At 48.0% G+C, this 19,477-nt stretch overlaps 1 long non-coding RNA gene and 1 pseudogene across 1 annotated transcript; one reads left to right on the top strand and one right to left on the bottom strand.

The window, feature by feature from the left end:
- The first annotated feature begins 573 nt into the window (after positions 1-573).
- Positions 574-11,639, top strand: LOC115835551. The gene is made up of 3 exons (XR_004030618.1): positions 574-652; positions 10,821-10,824; positions 11,626-11,639. It is a non-coding gene; the product is annotated as an uncharacterized LOC115835551 (long non-coding RNA).
- Positions 11,640-18,079: 6,440 nt separating this feature from the next.
- On the bottom strand, positions 18,080-18,691 carry LOC101179437 (annotated as a pseudogene).
- Positions 18,692-19,477: the final 786 nt, after the last annotated feature.

Below are 19,477 nucleotides of genomic sequence, written 5' to 3' on the forward strand. Positions count from 1 at the left end.
TGAGTTCCCCAGGGGTCCGATGGCATGATGTCTATAAGCCAACCCGAGTCCCTCCACCAAAATAATAGGTGAAGTAAACACAGCCAAATGTGAGTGTGTTAGAAGGCGGTGAGGGGCAGCTGACTCTCTCTGCCTCCGTGTACGTTGGAAGCGTTCCATAACCATAATTAAAACTTTCTGATCAGGTGCAGTGGCTCATGCCTGTAATCCCAGCACTTCGGGAGGCAGAAGTGGGTGGATAACCTGAGGTCAGGAGTTCGAGACCAACCTGGCCAACATGGTGAAACCCCATCCCTACTAAAAATACAAAAATTAGCTAGTCGTGGTGGCGGGCGCCCGTAATCCTAGCTACTTGGGAGGCTGAGGTGGGAGAATCACTTGAACCCGGGAGGCAGAGGTTGCAGTGAGCTGAAATGGCGCCACTGCACTCCAGCCTGGGCAACAGTGACTCCATCTCAAAACACAACAACACAACTTTCTTTTGCCCTCTACCCAGTGGATGCAGCCAGACCCTGGCAGAGAGGCTGTCTCCCTCTATCCCGTGGTTCCCTTGTGTGTGGAATTGGTTCCTTCTGGTGGGTTCTTGGTCTCACTGACTTCAAGAATGAAGCTGCAGACCCTTGCAGTAAGTGTTACAGTTTTTAAAGATGGTGTCCAAGGTTTGTTCCTTCAGATGTTTAGATGCGTCTGGAGTTTTTCCTTTCCGGTGGGTTCGCAGTCTCACTGACTTCAGGAGTGAAGCCACAGACCTTTGCAGTGAGTGTTAACATCTCTTAAAGGTGGTGCTCATTCTTCCTGGTGGATTCGTGGTCTCGTTGGCTTCAGGAGTGGAGCTGCAGACCTTCACGCCTGAGTGATACAGCTCATAAAGATAATGCAGACTCAAAGAGTGAGCACGGGCAAGATTTATTGCCAAGAGTGAAACATCAATGCTCCTAAAGCAAAAAACGGTAGCAGCACAGGTTACTGCTGCCGATGCTGGTGGCCAGCTTTTATTCCCTTATTTGGCCCCACCCACATCCGACTGATTGGTCCATTTTACAGAGTGCTGATTGGTCTGTTTTACATAGCGCTGATTGGTCCATTTTACAGAGTGCTGATTGGTCCGTTTTACAGAGTGCTAATTGGTGCATTTACAAACCTTTAGCTAGACACAGAGCACTGATTGGTGCATTTACAATCCTTTAGCAAGACAGAAGAGTTCTCCAAGTCCCCACCTAACCCAGAAGCCCACGCGGCTTCACCACTCACTACCTTCTGCAGTTTCCCACCATCCACAAGGCTGCACGTTGACCGCAGAGAGCCAGAGCTGGCCACCACCGCATCTCATCTCCTGCTTTTCCAGCCGACATTCCTTCACCCGCACTCCCTTTTTAATTGTGCACTTCTCTGTGTTTATTTTGCCTCCTCAAATGCTTTTGACAGTGACACGAAAGTATGTGTTTCCTATGTCAGCTTTACCCAAGAAGCACCCATGACTAGGGATTGCTCTGCCCTCGGCACAGGTGTCTCTGGCCGCGGGCAGCCCACCTGTTTGGGGCTGGCAAAGGCTCCAGGTGTTGAAGTGGTAAAATCATGAAGCTGCCTGGCCCATCTCTTAACTCTCCTCTCCTGTGCTGCTTCGTCCTCAGGCTGCCCCACCCAGCAGCCTTGCTATAAAGATTTTCCGAGGGGTCCAGCAAGACTGTGGCTCTCACTCAACACTTAGCGTTGCCCACTCCTGGTGCCCTTGGACACCTGTGGACAGAGAGTGGGAGAGGCAGTCCTGAGGGAAATTCGAGGTGCTGACACCAGGAAAAGGGAAATGGATGCTGGGCTGGCAGATACAGCGTGCGTGTCATGATGGTGGGGGTGAAGAGGAGTCGCTCCAGTGTGAGGCACATCATCCGAGAACTCCCACGAGTGAGGGCAGGGCTGCGGGGGGCTGGGGCAGTGTGTGGGAGGTGGAACAAGTGGGGTGTGTCAGGAGCTTTCCCTGCAGGCAGGCAGTAGAAGCTGATGCAGGCTTGCAAACAGAAGATATGGTCAGATGTACATGCTGGGGAGGTCACTCTGGCTGCCAGAAGTTTATAACATCAGCAAGTGTGCAAGGCTTGGCACCTGGTAAACCTTTAATAGATGGATGAACAGAGAGGTGAATGGGATGGTAATGAATGGGTGGATAATGAATGCATGGATTGCATGGATGATGGATGGATGAATGAATGAATAAATGGGTGGGTGGGTAGATGAATGGATGGGTTGATAAATGGATGAATGGGTGGGTGAATGGATGAATGGGTGGGTGGATGGATGGTTGGATAAATGGGTGGATAAATGGGTGAGCGAGTGGATGGGTGGGTGGGTTGGTGGCTGGATGGGTGGATGAGTGGCTGGGTGGATGGAGGAATGGGTGGGTGGATGGATGGGTGGGTAGATGGCTGGGTAGCTAGATGGATGGGTGAGTGGATGGCTGGATAGGTCAGGGAGCAGGTGGATGGGTAGATGAGGGAATGAACAGGTTGAATGGATGGATTCAGGGATGGATGAGAAGGCAGTGAGGCATGAGGAGAGCATGGACTTTGACAACATGCTGATTTGATCCTGGCTCTGTCACTCACTGGCTGTCCCATCTGAGACAGATCTGCAGCTCTTGGGTCTCCATCTCCTCATCTGGAAAATGGAGATAATATTTCTGCCCTGGCAGGACTTGATGTAAAGGTAACGGGGTTATGCAGAGCCTGGCACCCAGCAGGTGACTGAACATGGGGACCATGGCACTCCGAGAGTGCTCTGCTCCAAACGCAGCACTGCGGGGTGGGGCATGGGGGGGAGGTCAGGGTGTGCCCCCGCTCCCCCCAACAGCTTCAAAGACAGGACCCTCAATCACACAGAACCCTAGGGAAAGAGCCTTGGCCGAGGTACCCTCCATCCAGAGGTGCTGAGGCTGCACCCCTGAAGATACACATACTGGAAGTCAATGTTAGAGGTGGTTTAAATCTTATCCTGAAAGAACTCTAGCCAGGCACGGCGGCTCATGCCTGTTATCTCAGCATTTTGGGAGGCTGAGGTGGGTGGATTGCTCGAGCCCAGGAGGTTGAGGCTGCAGTAAGCCAAGATTGCACCACTGCCCTCCAGCCTGGGTGACAGAGTGAGACCCTGCCTCAGGGAGAAAGAGAGAAGGAAAGAAAGAGAGAGAGAGAGAGAGAGAGAGAAAGAGAAGGTAGGAAGGGAAGAAGGGAGGGAGGGAGGGAGGAAGGAAGGGAGGGAGGGAGGGAGAAAGAGAAAGAGGAAAGAAGAAAGAAAGACAAAAGAATGAAAGAAAGAGAAAGAGAGAGAGAAAGCAAGCTCCATGCAGTATCATTAGGAAAAGAAACGGTGAAGCGTAGTTTGTTGAATGAAACCTTTTGTTTAAGATGGGAGGAGGGTGATGAACTCGCACAGGCATTTACTTGCATTTGCAAAAGTAATTCTGGGAGGCTGAACATGAAAGCAACAGGCAGAGTCCGGAGGGCGTGAGAGCTGGCAGGGGACGGGGCGGCAGTGGGAGTTAGGCTGCTGACTGCATAACTTTTTACTGTTTGATTATCAAGCCACACAAATGCATTTGCCTTTTGTTAAAATCAAAGAAAATTAAAACAACGCATCTTCCATTTGAGGGAGCAGTTAGCAGGGGTTGAGCCCACTGAGCCACAGTCCACTGCACTTTCCGCTGAACCCCTGGGATCAGGGCCCTTTCCTGGCTGACCTTCCACCACCCCCTGGGCTTCTGCTGCGAGGTGGTGGGGGTAGGGGGCAGCGTGTGAGGGTGCGGGCAGCTCTGACTTGCTGTTTAGAATCATTTCTCCATCAACACCTGAGCCTGGTGGCCCTCACCTTCTGTGTCCATCCTGATGTCCAGTTGCAGCAGCTGCGTGGGCGCCTGTTCCTTCTCTGCAGCTCCAGCTGGCCCAAGCACCCTCTCTGTGCCTGCCCCACAAGCTGCTGAACCCTTTGGCTCTGCAGGGGCAAACAGAGCCCCGTAAATCCTGAGCTGACTGTGGGCTGCACATTTGACAGCGTCTCTTTGCCAAAGATCCTGGTTTCATTGGCCGAGTGTTGCCCAACAGGCCCCCTGGCCCTCCTGGTGGATGGCATTTGTGGTGCAGGTGAGGGCTGAACATCCTCAAGCTGGTAGGGTGCCAGGCCTTGGGGGACAGAGTCCTGCCCATTCCTGCAGAGACCTGATCCCTGGGCAACCAGACCACAGGAGGTGCCCTGGACAGCCTGACTGGGTCAGAGCCCTGGAGACTGGCTGGGCACCGTGCAGAGTCTGTGGCACCTGGGGCTGCTGTGTGGCCTCAGGGTGCTGCAGCTTTGTCACCCCTGAGACCCACAAGGCAATGACATCACTCCATAGGTGTTTTTAGAAAAATTAGTAGACTTTATTTTTAGAGCAGTCTTAGGGTTATGGTGAGCAGGAAGGCAGAGGCTCCCATGTACCCCTCCCTCCATTATTAAACCTTGCATTTGCATGGAATGCTGGTTACACGTGATGAGCCAATATTGGTAAATTATTACTAATAGACATTGCACATTATGCAACAATACACACTATTCTGAGCTAATGGGTGCTTTTACTTCCTGGGCCTCCCAAGGCTGCAGCTCCTCAGGGTTGGGTGGGGCCCTCTCAGTACCCACCGTCCTGGAAGAGTGCCTTGAACGTGGAGACACGAGCATTGAGCAGACTCACCTGATCAGGATGCCAAGTGCCCGGCTCCAGCTCTGCCCCCAACTGCTTGTGAACTTGCTCTTCCGGATCCTTCCAGGCCACCTTGCAGTGCACAGAGCAGGCCCTGACATATGGAGGTGGTGTGTTCCATACGTGGAGGTGGCATGTTCCATACGTGGAGATGGCATGTTCCATGCCAGGAGGTGGTGTGTTCCATAGTGGAGGATCTGTGTTCTACGTGTGGAGGTGGCATGTTCCATGCATAGAGATGGCGTGTTCCATATGTGGAGGTGGTGTGTTCCATACGTGAAGGTGCTGTTCTATACGTGGAGGTGGTGTGTTCCATAAGTGGAGGATGTGTGTTCCATGCATGGAGGTGGCATATTCCATATGTGGTCTTGCATGCAGAGCTCAGCACAGTTCACACAGAGGCTCAGGTGCATCCCTTGCTGGTCAGCTCATCCAGACAAAGCAGTGAAAACCAGGCCCTGGATTTATTAAGAGGGTGGGAGTCCGGGATGTGGCACAGACTCCTCCGGTCTCGGCCTGTCTGTCCTTCCAACGTTTGTCAGGCAGCAGACACGGCTGTTATGGGAAAGATGGAAGCGTTGTCTTGCAGCCATCGTGTCCAGTAACGACCTCATTCCATCACATCTGGTGGAGAACATGCTCCCGTGAGTTGCCCCAGAGCACAGCGGTGGGTACAGCCAAGATTCTAGCCTGGTTTTACGTCTTTCCCCAGCGGCCAAGCCTCCTAATTGTTATTTTTGTCAATTGTCTTACATTGTTTTTAGGGACACGTCCACACACGTGTCTTCCTGCAGAACACCTGCCAGTGCTGTGCTGTGTTTCTGTGACACATCAAAATGCCGTGTGGGTGAAAATGAAGTGGTGACAAGGATGTTCTGTTGACATTTCCTGTGAAATCTTTGGGGGAGGGCACAGGTGTGAGGCCTTCTGTGTCTGTCGAGGCATTAGGGTCAGAAATGATGATGATGTTTTCAGTCTATGACCTTGAAATAAAAATGAACGAGGAATCATACCTATCCCCAAATCCACGGAATACCCCAGGCTGCTCCCTGCACAGGTGCAGAGTGGAGCCCAGGCTGTGCCTCATTCTCTGAGCAGCAGCCCTGGGGTGGCAGTGGACCCACAGCCCATCCAGGCTGGAATGCAGAGGGTGTGCGTTATTCTTGGCACCCACCACACCCACAACCGTCAGAACATTGGGGGGTCATCCTGCAGCTCACCAGCTCTGGAATTTTCTGCCCCCGAAAGAGGAAAAGCATAACTCCACACTGTCTGACACTGAGCCTCCAGGAAGGCATCCTCATAAGTACCAGGCTTAGCAGGTGCTTTCTCAACCGTGAACTTGAGCCAGGTGTTTTCTCGATTTGAGGACGTTGTGATCTATGCCCTCGTCTTGCAGTGACACCATTGCCTTGCTAAGCCATAAATAATGTGATCGGGAACACATTGTGGCTTTGAAGACAGAAGCTCCCAAACCATCATTCATATGCAAGAGGGAGAGGAAGGCGTCAGCTGCCCACATAGTTCACTCCTCCACGTCGGCTGCACCCTAACCGTCCCATTGAGAAGTGTGTCCATTATCCATGGCTGTGTAATAAATCCCCACGGCTTAGCAGCTTGAGCAACAAGCACTCATCGTCTTACAGTTTCTGTGGATGAGGACGCTGGGAGTGGTGTAGTTGGGTGGTTCTGTCTCAGGGGCTCTCACGTGGCTGCTGTCAAGCTCATGCCTGGGGCTGTGGTAGTTTGAAGGCTTGACTGGGGCTGCAGATCTGCTTTCGAGGTCTCTCAAATGAGTTTGGCAGGAGGTGCCAAATATTAAAATATTAAAATATTGAAAGTAATAACAAAAACTGCAATTACTTTTGCACCAACCTAATAGTTGCTCTCCTTAAGTATCTCCTAGAGCTAGTGATGTGAGAGTGAGCACTTGGAATGGAGCCGTGGTCTTCCACAGCCTGATCTCAGAAGTGACACCCACCATATCTGCCACTGTCATTTGGCATGGGTCCAACCTAGTGTGATGAGAAATGAATACCAGGAGGCATGGTCAGGTTGTGGCACCATGGAGGCTGCTAGCACCAAAGTGGGTGTATTCAAATGCACTTCCTCTTGTAGTGGTTTGTTCTCATGCTGCTATAAAGAACTGCCTGGGACTGGGTAATTTATGAAGGAAAGAGGTTTAATTGACTCACAGTTTCACAAGGCTGGGGAGGCCTCAGGAAACTTATAATCATGGTGGAAGGGGAAGCAAACATGTGCAGATAGAAGGGGGAAGCCCTTTGTAAAACCATCAGATCTTGTGAAAATCACCCACTATCATGAGAACAGCATGAGGGTAACTGTCCTCATGATACAATGACTTCCCACCAGGTCCCTCCCATGACACATGGGGATTATGTGAACTACAGTTCAAGATGAGATTTAGCTGGGGACACAGCCAAGCCACATCATTTCTGTTGGAAACATTTACTGGCTGCCTGATGTATTTCTAATGTGTTGAATGCTATAGCAAAAAGTCATGTATCTGACAAGACCTGAACAATTAAACTGTGTAATTTTCCAATTCTGCTGCAGAAGGAACTAGCCTAAATGAGAGGGACAGAGACTTGCCCACAATACAAGACACAATTAGCTAGTGATAGAGTTGTTATCAGAATTTTTGTCTCTAATTCCCATTTCTATTTTTGTCCACAAAATTCCAAAGGAAAAAGCACAATCCTTGCCTTTAAGAGTCTGAAAATATTCTTGGGATGATAAATGCTTTTTAAATAAGTTAATTAATCATGGTCATAGTATTTTCCATAAAATTCCAGAGTTTCCTGTAACCAAACAAGGGAGTGTTAGGTATAATTAGATATGTTCCCCTAATATCCAAAAAGAATTTTCTTATTAAGAATGTTGATGTGTTGTCATGAATATATTATTTATACTGGAAAATATAGATTACCATTTTAGTCAATAACAGGTTTTCATGAACCCTACATATCAGTCAGGGTACAATCAAGAGACAGAAACCACAGCAATTATTTGAACACAGAAAACTGAAATGAAGGATTGTTAACCAGGCTTGGAGTTTAGCAGGCAACTAAAAGATATCTTGAAGGTAGAGGCTACTAGAGGAAGCTACTATGCCTGTGGCTGGAGGAACAAAGGGGAAATGTTGGAACTACTACTATTTTAAAATCAAGACCTCTGAGGAGGGGCACCTGCCAGCTTTAGCTGTTGTCTTGGGGCTCAGAGCGGGCGGCCCATGTCAGGTGGAGGTTACATTTCATCCATGTCTCCATGGGAGGAGACATAAAACTGACCATTTTCTGAAAAGATCATTTTCTTCCCCCTACTGCTTTGCCAGCATCTTTGTGGTTCTCTCATTTTTGTTTTCTTTTGTCTTTGTTAAAAAAATAGCTTTATTTTGACTTTGTTCTTGAATGATACTTTTACTGGGAGTAATATGCTAGGCTGGGCGTTATTTTTTCTTTCTCACACCATTTAAAGATTTTATTGCATTGTCCTCTGGCTTCCATTGTTTTTGTTGAGAAGTTGGATGGATGTCTATCAAATTTTTGCTCCTTCTAAAGTAATCTTACTTTGTATGCTGGTTGCTTTTGTGATGCTTATTTTTATTTTGGTTTTCTGTAGTTCACTATAGTGTGTCTAACGTGTGGATTTCTATTTATGTTACCTATTTCACTGGAGATTTTTCCCTTCAAATCTTGTATCATTTTTTAAAAATTTCGTAAGTTGAACTTCACCTTTCTCTAGTAACTCCTTGATTAGCTTAATAATAGACCTTTTGAATTCTTTTTCTGGCACTTCAGGGATTTCTTATTGGTTTGGATCCATTGCTGGTGAGCTAGCATGCCCTTTTGGGGTACTAAAGAATGTTGTTTTGTCGTATGACTAGAATTGTTTTTCTGGTTCCTTCTCATTTGGTAGACTATGTCAGAGGGAAGATCTGCGGCTCAAGGGCTGCTGTTCAGATTCTTTTGTCCCACAGCGTGTTCCCTTGAGGTGGTGCTCTCCCCCTTCCTTTGGCGATGGGGCTTCCTGAGGGCCGAACTGCAGTGATTGTTTTGCTCTTCTTGGTCTAGCCACCCAGTGGAGCTACTGGGCTCCAGGCGGGTACAGGGGAGTGTCTGCACAGAGTCTTGTGACATGATCTGTCTTCAGGTAGTGTTGTTAAGTGCGCTGGTTTGGTATAGGTTGGCCTCCAGCCAGGAGGTGGTGCTTTCAAGAGTGCATCAGCCGCGGTTTTATAGAGAAGATACAAGCTTGCCCTAGAGCCCCCAGGAGATTATGTCCTTTGTCTTCAGCTACCAGGACAGGTAGAGAAAGATCACCAGGTCGGGGCAGGGTTAGGCATGTCCGAACTCAGCCTCTCCTTGGATGGGGCTTGCTGCAGCTGCTGTAGGAGATGGGGTGTGGTTCCCTGGTCAATGGAGTTATGTTCCCAGAGGGATTATGGCTGCCTCTGCTGTGTCATACAGGTCGCCAGGGAAGTATGGGGAAGCAGGCAGTTACAGGCCTCACCTTGCTCCCACACAGCCAGCAAGGCCAGTCTCACTCCTGCCATTCGCCACCACCTCCAACAGCACAAAGTCTGTCTCCAGGCAGTGGGTGAACAGGGCTGCAAACCTGCCCTAGGCTATCTGCTTCCCAGCTGAGAAAGCAAGCAGGGTTTTAAGGCTTCGTGCCTCCCCACCTGGACACACCATTGGTCTGAGAACACTGTAACCCAGGATCAGGGACAGGGGGGTCCTGGAGTTCCCAGATGACTTGGAGTTGGGCTGCAGCCCCTGGCAGGCTGGTTGACCTCAGTTTACCTTTTATCCCCATGAAGAGCTATATAGGTTTTCTTCCCAAGCAGGGGATACAGAGCAGAAAGTTTATTCCTCCTGGTTCTTTGTGCCAACACTTGTCCTCCGACCCCAAAGTACTTTCAAAAGGATGGTGCTGATTTTTAGCCACTGCTCCTGGAATTGGCATGGCCCACAGAAGGCATGTCCGCAGATCCCAGGCTCACCCACCTACAGTCGCATTTCTCCTGGCTGCCAACCGGGCGTGTCTACATTACCTGGTTGGCTTCCAATGCCTTCAAGCAGATATGGTTCTATTTTGTCCAAGTTTTCCAGTTGTCCTTGGCATCTGGGTGGGTATAGATGATTTAGACTTCCATTTTTGGAAGTGGAATTTCCTGGGTTGATTTGTTTTCCAGTTTAATATTTAAAGATGCACTGTGGGCCATGTGTGGTGGCTCACATTTGTAATCCCAGCACTTTGGGAGGCCAATGTAGGTGGATCGCCTGAGGTCAGGAGTTTGAGACCAGCCTGGCCATCATGGTGAAACCCCGTCTCTACTAAAAATACAAAAATTAGCTGGGTGTGGTGGCGTGCGCCTGTAATTCCAGTTACTCAGGAGGCTGAATTAGGAGAATTGCTTGAACCAGGTAGGTGGAGTTTGCAGTGAACTGAGATTACACCACTGCACTCCAACCTGGGTGACAGCGAGACTTTGTCTCAAAAACAACAACAACAAAAAGACACACTGTGCATGTCCCTGGCCCGGGGCAGAAGTCACAGCCCAGCGTGTTGCCATTAGACACTCTGTTCTGTGATATGTCCCATGAGTCCCACACATTGCCCAGGCCAGATCTTTACTGACCACTGGAGCCACCTTATGGCCTCAGGATGTGGCTTTGCTGACGTTCCTGTGGAAGAGGCAGTGCCCCATCCATGTGCCACCCTGTGCTGTGATGGGGAGCCTGGCTGCTGCACTCACACTCGGGGTGGAAAGCAAAGCCCGACCCCCCATTTAGCCAGTGGGACTCAGGAGCTGGCCATTCACTCGTTCAATTCTGTCCATACTGAAGAGACGCCTGTCCGCTGGCGAGAGGCTACAGAGCCTCTTGCTTCCCTCAGAACCTCTCCTGAGGACAAGTTCCTGCTGTCCCTAAGTCAGCAATGAGGCTGAACCCAAAAGCAATGTGGCCAGGCCAGGGAAACCTTCTCTTCATGGCCAAGAAGTAGGAACCTGCATCTTTGGCCAAAGCAGGCCTATGGGATTTAACGACAAAGAGGCTAAATACACAAAGGAAAGGTGTGTGTATGTGTTTTCTAGGACTTCTATAACAAATTATTGAATACTACATGGCTGGAAACACTGGAAGTGTATTCTATCACTGTTTCAGAGACCAGACGTGTAATTCAAGGTGTCCACAGGACCATGCATTCTCCAAAGGCTCCAGGGAGGAACCTTCCTTGCCTCTTTCCCTTTCTGGTGTTGTCCACAATCCTGGGTTGTCCCTGGCTTGTGACAACATCACACTATGCTGGCCTTCCTTCTCTGTGTGTCCAAATTTCTCTCTCTTGTAAGGGTGTCATCATTAGGCTCACTCCAGTCCAGGGTGACCTCATCTTATTTAATGACATCTGCAAAGACCTGACTTCCAAATAAGGCACTGGATGTTGGGATTTGGACATACCTTTTGAGGGGGGACTCAATCGTACCCTCCTCTTTTGGATAAGCTGGGGATGGTTCCCTCTCTCTGGACCTGATACTGCTCTTTCCCCAAAGGCCATTGATTAGTCAACATCCTCCCTGGGGCTCATGTCAGCCAAGGAGGGCAACTGATTTCCAACCACCTGTCAACATCTGCTTTACCCCCTGGGCTGAGAGCTGAGTTTCCCACAGTGACAAGTAGGTGATAAAAGACAGGTGTCCAAATGTTTGCTGGAGAAAAAGCATTGGTTTAACTCATTTAATTAGTTCCAGAGAAGCAGTCAGACAGAAATGACACATCCCCTACAGGGCACAATAATCCAGGCTGCAATTTCTCACCAGATGCTGTGCAGACCACGATGTGGAAGAACATTGAAAACATGAAACCAAAGGAAGCACCAAGCCAGAGTTGTGCATCTGCAAGAATTTCAGAAATGGAGGAAAAATCGACGCAAGAACACCCTTCAGAAATGAAGGAAAAATCGACACGAGAACACCCTTCAGAAATGAAGGAAAAATCGACGCGAGAACACCCTTCGGAAATGAAGGAAAAATCGATGCGAGAACACCCTTCGGAAATGAAGGAAAAATCGACGTGAGAACACCCTTCAGAAATGAAAGAAAAATTGACATTCTCCAGTGAGGATGCACTAAGAGAATCTGTAGCCAGGACACCTGCTTGAAAAGATGCTAAAGCAAGTTCTTCAGCTTGAGGGAAGACACCAGAGGAAAACCCACAACCCCAAGAAGGAAGAAAGGGCAAGACAAGCAGTAAATGTCCAAGGAAACACAGCACACTATTGTTCTCCTCTTTACCCCGAGTGACTTTTCTTGCTCTGAATCTATTTTGTCTAACATGAATAGAGCTGTTTGAGGATTTTTGTGTAACTGATGTTGGCCTGATAGGTCTTTTCCCATCCTTTTACTGTGAAACAGTCTGTATCATTACATTTAAAATGAATTTCTTGTAGACAGCATGTAGATGAGTCTTTAAAGTACATATGATGGTTGAAAGCAACAATGAACAACATTGCATGGTTGAATTTTCAGTATGTGCAGACACGATACGATGACTGTGACAAAGGGCACAGTGAAGGGGCCTTGGTGGGGACAAGGTCCCAGCATTCCAGCCAGAAGTGGTAAAATATTAATTCTGCATAGACTGGCAAGGTGAGGAAGAGTTAGAATGTATATTGCAATCCTTAGAATGACAATACACAGAGATAGAATTCAAGAGACCATTACATAAATCAAAATGAAATACTACAAAATATCCCAATAATCCAAAAGAAGGCATGCAAAGGGGAAAAAGGGAAAAAATCAGAGGCACAAAACAGAGGACATGCAAGAAATGCTGGACCTAAATTCAGACACATCAGTAATGAATATAAATGTAGATGATCTAAACATACTGATTAAAGGCAGAAATTATCAGACTGGATAAAGGCAAGTCTTATCTACAGGCTGTCTACAAAAACCCTCTTTAAATACGAAATATAGGCAGATTAAACGTAAAAGCATAGAAAAAGATATGCCAAGCAAACACCAATTTAAAAAACTGAAGTGACAAAGTAGATTTCAGAGCAAGGAAAATTCCTAAAAGTAAAGAGGGACGTTGCATAATGACAAAGGATCAACTACCCAAGAAGACCTAGTAATCCTAAACACATATGCACCCAACAAAAGGGCTTCCAAACACACAAGACAAAGACAATAGACCTGAAAGGGAACAGGCAGCTCCACACTGGAATTGGTGGCCCCAACATTCCCATCTCAGTCAGTTAGGGCTGCCATGTCAAAATACCACAGACCAGGGCCTTAAAGGGCAAAAATTTGTTTTCTCACCATTCTGGAAGCTGGAGGACCAAGATGAAGGCTGTTGGGGTTGACTTCTCAGTGTTCTCATGTGGTATTTTTTTGTGCTGGTATGGACAGTGAACGATTCCTGGCTTCTTTCCATCTTCTTATAAGGACACAAGTCCTACTGAATCGGGCCCCCTCATATGACTTCTTGCAACCATAATCACCTCCTCACAGGCCCTGTCTCTAAACACAGTTACATTGGGGGTTAGGGCTTCAACATGTGAATTTTGTGGGACACAATTCAGTCCATAACAACTCCTCTCTCAGTAGCTGATAGAAAAGTGGACAGTAAATTAGCAAGGATATGGAAGAACTAACCAGCTCCAGGAACCAACTGGACCTAACTAACATTTATAAAACGTTCTGCCAAACAACATCTACATACACTTTCTTTTTGGTCATAAAATGCATGTGAACAAATTTAAAATAACAAAAAACCTACAATGGCGTTAAACTAGAAATCAATAACATAAAAATGCCTAGAAAACCTCCAAATAGGTGGAAATTAAACAACACACTCCTTAGACAATGCAAATGTTGAGGAGAATGGCTCAGAAAAACTAGAAATCACTTGAACTGAATGAAAATGAAAAATATAACACAGCAAAATGAAACAGTGCTTAGAGAGAAATTTATAGAACTAAATGCTTATAGCCCTAGAAGCATTTAGTTAGAAAAGAATAAAGAAATGCTAATATTAAAAACAGAAAAAAATTATAAATCAACAATGTAAGCTTCCACCTTAAGAAATTACAAAAATAGGAGCAAATTAAACCGAAAGCAGGCAGAAGGAAGGAAAGAGTAAAGATAAGAGAAACCAATGAAATAGAAAACAGAAAGACAACAAAGAAAAATCAATAAACTAGAGGCTGGTTCTTTGAAAAGATCAGTAAAATTGATAAAGCTTTAACCAGACTGATTAGCGAGGGAGAAAGAGAGAGAAATTACCAGTATCAGTAATGAAAGAGGATATATCACTATTGACCCACAGACATTAAGAGGGCAATGCGCGAACATTATGAGCTACTCCCTGCACATACATCTGGCAACTTTGAAGAAATAAGCCAATTCTTTAAAAGCCACAAACTACCAAAACTCACTCAACAAGAAATAGGTGGCCTGAACAGCCCTTTTGTATTAAAGTAATTGAATTCATAGCAGAAAAACTTTCTGAAAATGAAAATTCCAGACACAGATAGTTTCATTAGCAGATTTTATGAACAGGTAATGAAGAAATGTTACCAATTCTGCACAATCTCCTCCAGAAAATAGAAGAGAAATGCTTTCCTACTCATGTTATGAGAACAGCATTACTCCAGTGCCAATGCCAGATAAATGACAGTACGAGAAACAAAACTACGTACAAATATCTCTCATGAACATAGATGCAAAAGTAAGTAATATAGAAGAACCAGCATAAATTGTGACAGTAGCATGCAAGTCTGGCTAAACATTTGAAATTCAATCAGCACTCTCCACTGCATTGACAGACCAAAGAAGAAAACACACATGATCATCTCAAATGACGCAAAAAACAATGACGAAATTCAAGAATCATTCATGGAAAAAGTCTCCGCAAACTAGGAGCAGTGGGGAACTTCCTTAACCAGATGGAATGTATCCATTAAAAACCCGCAGATGACATCGCCCATAGTGGTGAAAAACTGGATACTTCCTCCCTAAAATCTGGAATGAGGATAGGCGGTCCCCACTCCCATCCTTGCCAACATCATCCTGAAAGTCCTAGCTAGTGCAATAAAGCAAGAGAAGGAAACAAAAGGCATTCAGACAAGAAAGGAAGAAATAAAACCATCTCTATTTACAGAAAGCATAATTGTTTACGTAGAACATTCCGAGGAATTTACCAAAAAGGACACAAAAACCTCACGTATAACTAGTCCATGAGTTCAGCAGTGTCACAGGATACAAGATCAGCACACACGTGTCAACAGCGTTTTTATCTAGTAACAGTGGACACGTGGGAATTGGAGTTTTTAAGTCTCGGTCCCACTGACAGCCCTGCCACGAGAATGAAACACAAACACACTAACACAACGCAAGTAGATGAATAATGGGCAAAAGAGGGGACAACTCATTCACCAAAGACATTTGGATGGCAGATAAGAACATGAGATGCTCGACATCATCAGCCACGAGAGAATAAAAATGTACACCACTGATGCGTGGAACCACCACACACCTGTGAGAACAGCGCAAGGAAAAAGGAAACACGTGGTCACACCCAGCGCTGGTGAGGACGCGGAGCCCTGGCTCTCCCGCGCCGCTGCTGGGGGTGTGACGTGCGGCAGCTGCTCCAGACGACAAGGTGGCAGTGTATTTTAACGTTATGACTACGCTTACCTTGGGATCCAGCAATCCCCTGCCTGGACACGCATGCTGGAGAAATGAAAGTTTATTTCACGGGAAAATCTACACATGACTGTTTGTAGCGGCTTCACTCCAGGAATTGGAAAATGAACCACTTACCTGAATCAAATGAATATTCACCATAAACAACCAACCAACTGACAAATGTGTAAACAACAACATTGAGACCTACTAAAAACAACAAATACCTGCTTACATATGTTAATTGTTTGCCCATTTTGCGTCTGTGGACTTCCATTCCAATTCTTCATTTATTCTTCCAATACCTACGACTGTTTCTATTTAAGGTGTTAAAGGAAACGTTTGACTGATTAAATAACTGATATGACATTTATCTTACTTTACTTTTAAAATTTCAACTTTTATTTTAGATTTAGGGGGCACACGTGCAGATTTGTTACATGAGAATATTGCGTGATGCTGAGGTTTGGAGGACGGGTGCCATCACCCAGATGGCGAGCATCATACCTGAAGGAAGTTCTTTAATCCTCCATCCCCAACCCTCCAGGAGGCCCCAGTGACTTTTGTTCCCATATTTTTGTCCACGTGTCCTCAATGTTTAGCTCCCACTTGTAAGTGAGAACATGCGGTATTTGGTTTTCTGTTCCTGCATTAATTTGCTTAGGAGAATGGTCTCCTGCTGCATCCATGTTGCTGCAAAGGACACGATTCCATTCTTTTTATGGCTACGTAGTATTCCACAGTGTATATGTACCACATTTTCTTTATGTATTCTACCACTGACGGGCACCTGGGTTGGCTCCATGTCTTGCTATTGTGAATAACGCTGTGACAAACATATGTGTCCTTTTGGTAGAATCCTTTATTTTCTTTTGGGTATATACCCGGTAATGGGATTGCTAGGTTGAACGGTAGCTGTGTTTTAAGATCTTTGAGGAATCTCCAGAGTGCTCTTCACGGGCCTGGGCTAATTTATGTTCCCACTAGCAGTGCGTGAGCATTACCTTTTTCCTTTGGCTTCACCATCATCTGTTGTTTTTTGATTTTGTAATAATCGCCATTCTGACTGCTGAGCTGGCATCTCATTGTGGTGTTGATTTGCATTTCTCTGATAATGGGAATTTTTTCTTGTTGGTCCCTTGTACGTCTTCTTTTGAGAAGTATCTGTTCCTGTCCTTTACCCATTTTTTAATGGGGTTGTTTTTTGCTTGTTGATTTGTTTAAGCGTCCTATAGATGCTAGATATTAGGCCTTTGTCAGATGCGCAGTTTGCAGACATTTTCTCCCATTCTGTAGGGTGTCTGTTTCCTCCACTGGCAGTTTCTTCTACGGAGCAGAAGCTCTTTAGTTTAATTAGGTCTCACTTGTCCATTTTTGTTTTTGTTGCAATTGCTTTTGGGGACTTAGCCAGAGTTATTTGCCAACACCAACGTCAAGAAGACGTTGTCTTCCAGGATGTTTATAGTTTGACGTCTTGCATTTGAGTCTTTAATCCATCTAGAGTTGATTTTCGTCTATGCGGAAGGGTAAGAGTCCAGTTTCCTGCTTTTGCCTGTGACTGAGCTGCTTATCCCAGCACCATCTATTGGACAGAGAGTCCTTTCCCCGCGGCTTGTTTTTGTCGGTCTTGTCAAAGATCAGATGGGTGCAGGTGCGCAGCTTCATGTCTGAGTTTTCTATTCTGTTCTATATGATAATGAAACCAAATCAATGTCTCTGCTCAGACACCTTCTGACAAGGTCTGTGGCACCCACCACCATGTTAGGGCCGCAGCCTCCTGCCCCATGTGCCAGGTCCGGCTCTGCCCAGCTCCCTGCAGCTGCGCCAGTGTGTGCTGTGACTCGTGCTCCTGGTTTGTCATCTGCCCCCCTCAGTAGACACCACGGCCTTCAAACTTTCTCTGCTCCATGACCAGCACCTGGGATGGGACCAGCAGTGCATGCGGCTCTGGATTCATGTTTGTTGAATGACTGACTGAATGGAGGCTCCCTTACAGAAGTGAACGGTGCAGCCCTCCCTGAGTCCCGGCCTCGCTCTGGATACCAAGGAGCGAGGTGGTCAGGGGTCAGGGGCCGAGGCTGAGATGCTGGAGCGGGGAGATTGCCTGGGAGGGGGCTGGAGGGTGTGGTGGAACTGCAGGTTCTCTCCTTGACATGCCTGTGGGGGAGCCTTTCCCCGCCCTCTCTCCGCTGGTTTTCACCCTTTCTCCGGTGCATGCCACACTGGGCATCCCACCCCAGGGATCCAGGAAGGGGGCGTGTCGGCCGAGTGAGAGCCCGTTTCTGAACACCCTGTGAAGTTGGTGAGAATTCAGGTGCCTATCGGCCGGGCTCCACCTGTGCACCAGGTGTGGCCACCTCACTGTGACTTCAAAGGTCCCCGGGGAGGAAGGAGGCTCCCAGCTGCACACAGGTGAGTCAGTCCCATTGTTCCGTGTGTCTGAAAAATCAATCGGGTCCAAAGTAAAAATATTTATTTAATGAGCAGAAATGTATGGCCGATCGGTTTTTAAAGGATATTGCTTCCTGCTCCTTGATACTGAAAAGGGGCGTTTGAAAAAATTCATTTGCAGGGATTGAGTTCTGGAAATGGCCATTCTAGGTGAAATAAGGACAGAAAATAGCACAGCACCCACCAAAGACAGCTCATTCTCTTCCTTGGGGTGCTGGGGGACACGGACGCCCCTCGCGGGCAGGAGGATCCCAGCGGGAGGACACTGGGCACTGTGTGAAGTTCTGGGAGCCCCAGAGAGGGGCAGGTGATGGCCCTGAGTGTCCCTGGGTCTCCTAAACGCACGCCTGGGCTTCCCTGGGAGGAGGACTCCACCCTGCAGAAGAGAAGGGTCTGGGTCAGAACCCAGTGAGTCCGGGGCTCCCTCCGCCTCCTTCGCTCCCTGTGAGATGGGCACGGAGAATGAGTCCCTCCGTGGACGCCTGTGGTTCTCGGCCGAGATCGCACCCTCGCGGCGCCTGCCAGGGACATGCCTGCTGGCCACCGCCCAGCTCCTGCAGCTGCGGTCTCTGGAGAGCACCGCGGCGATCCCCACGGCTGGAGAACCCGCGGTGCGTTTCGTAGGGTCAGTATTTGGGTACTGGGTCCCTTCCTCGCGCGGCTCCCCGTTCAGCTCCCTGCAGGCGTTGGGACCTTGCTGCACGGCTCCTTTTCCAAAACCCACGAGGTTCTGAGTTCCTGGGGCTTTGTCCCCCAAGTCTGTGGCCGCCGCAGGGCCTCCTCCTGGACCAGCCCGAAGGACACATGAGGATGGCGCCTCGGGGCTCGGGTAGCGAAGGCCGCACAGATGTCCCGAGGACCCTGCAAGCGGCCGTGTCCTGCCTCTTGGTCCCTGAGGACCCTGGATCTTCCTGGCAGTGGAGGCTGGTGTCTCTCACTCCGTCCAGGTGCACAGCTCCAGAGGGAAGCGAGGACCCAGGACTCCCTGACGGTTCTGGACAAGGCTCTGCAGGCGCCAGGCCTCAGGTCAGAACAGGACTCAGCTAAATGCCTTCAGAGCTCCGGGTGAGATGCGCAGCACCCGCCACCGTCAGTCTTCGTGTGTTGGGGTGTGATGGGGATGGTGTCTCAGTCCTGTGTTCTCCTGCTGCTGTGTTTGGGATGTGTCAGCTTCCCATGACTGCTGGAACAAGTTACCCCAGCCTTAGGGGCTCAGAACAACACACAGAACTCTCACGCTTCTGGAACACGGCCCCCACTCCCTCCGGAGGCTCCGGACCAGCATCCTCCCATTGCCTCCAGCTTCTGCTGTCTCTCTCCATGGCTGGCTCCTCCGTGTCTCTTCTCTCTGTGTCTCTCTTCTGTCTCTTAGAAGGACACGCGTGATTGCATTTAGACCCCCCACCCCCACCCCCCCATAACCCAGGAAAAGCACCTCTCAAGATCCCTACGTTTATCACAGCTTTGGCCTAAGAGGTGACATTCAAAGCGCTGGGGTTTTGCACAGATTTTGAGGGAGGTCTTAATCAGCTCAGGTGGCCGTAGCAGAAAACCACACACAGGCAGCCTGAGCAGCAGACACAGGAAGCTCC

This window comes from Nomascus leucogenys, chromosome 6 (assembly GCF_006542625.1).
Source record: "Nomascus leucogenys isolate Asia chromosome 6, Asia_NLE_v1, whole genome shotgun sequence".
Lineage (NCBI taxonomy): Eukaryota > Metazoa > Chordata > Mammalia > Primates > Hylobatidae > Nomascus > Nomascus leucogenys.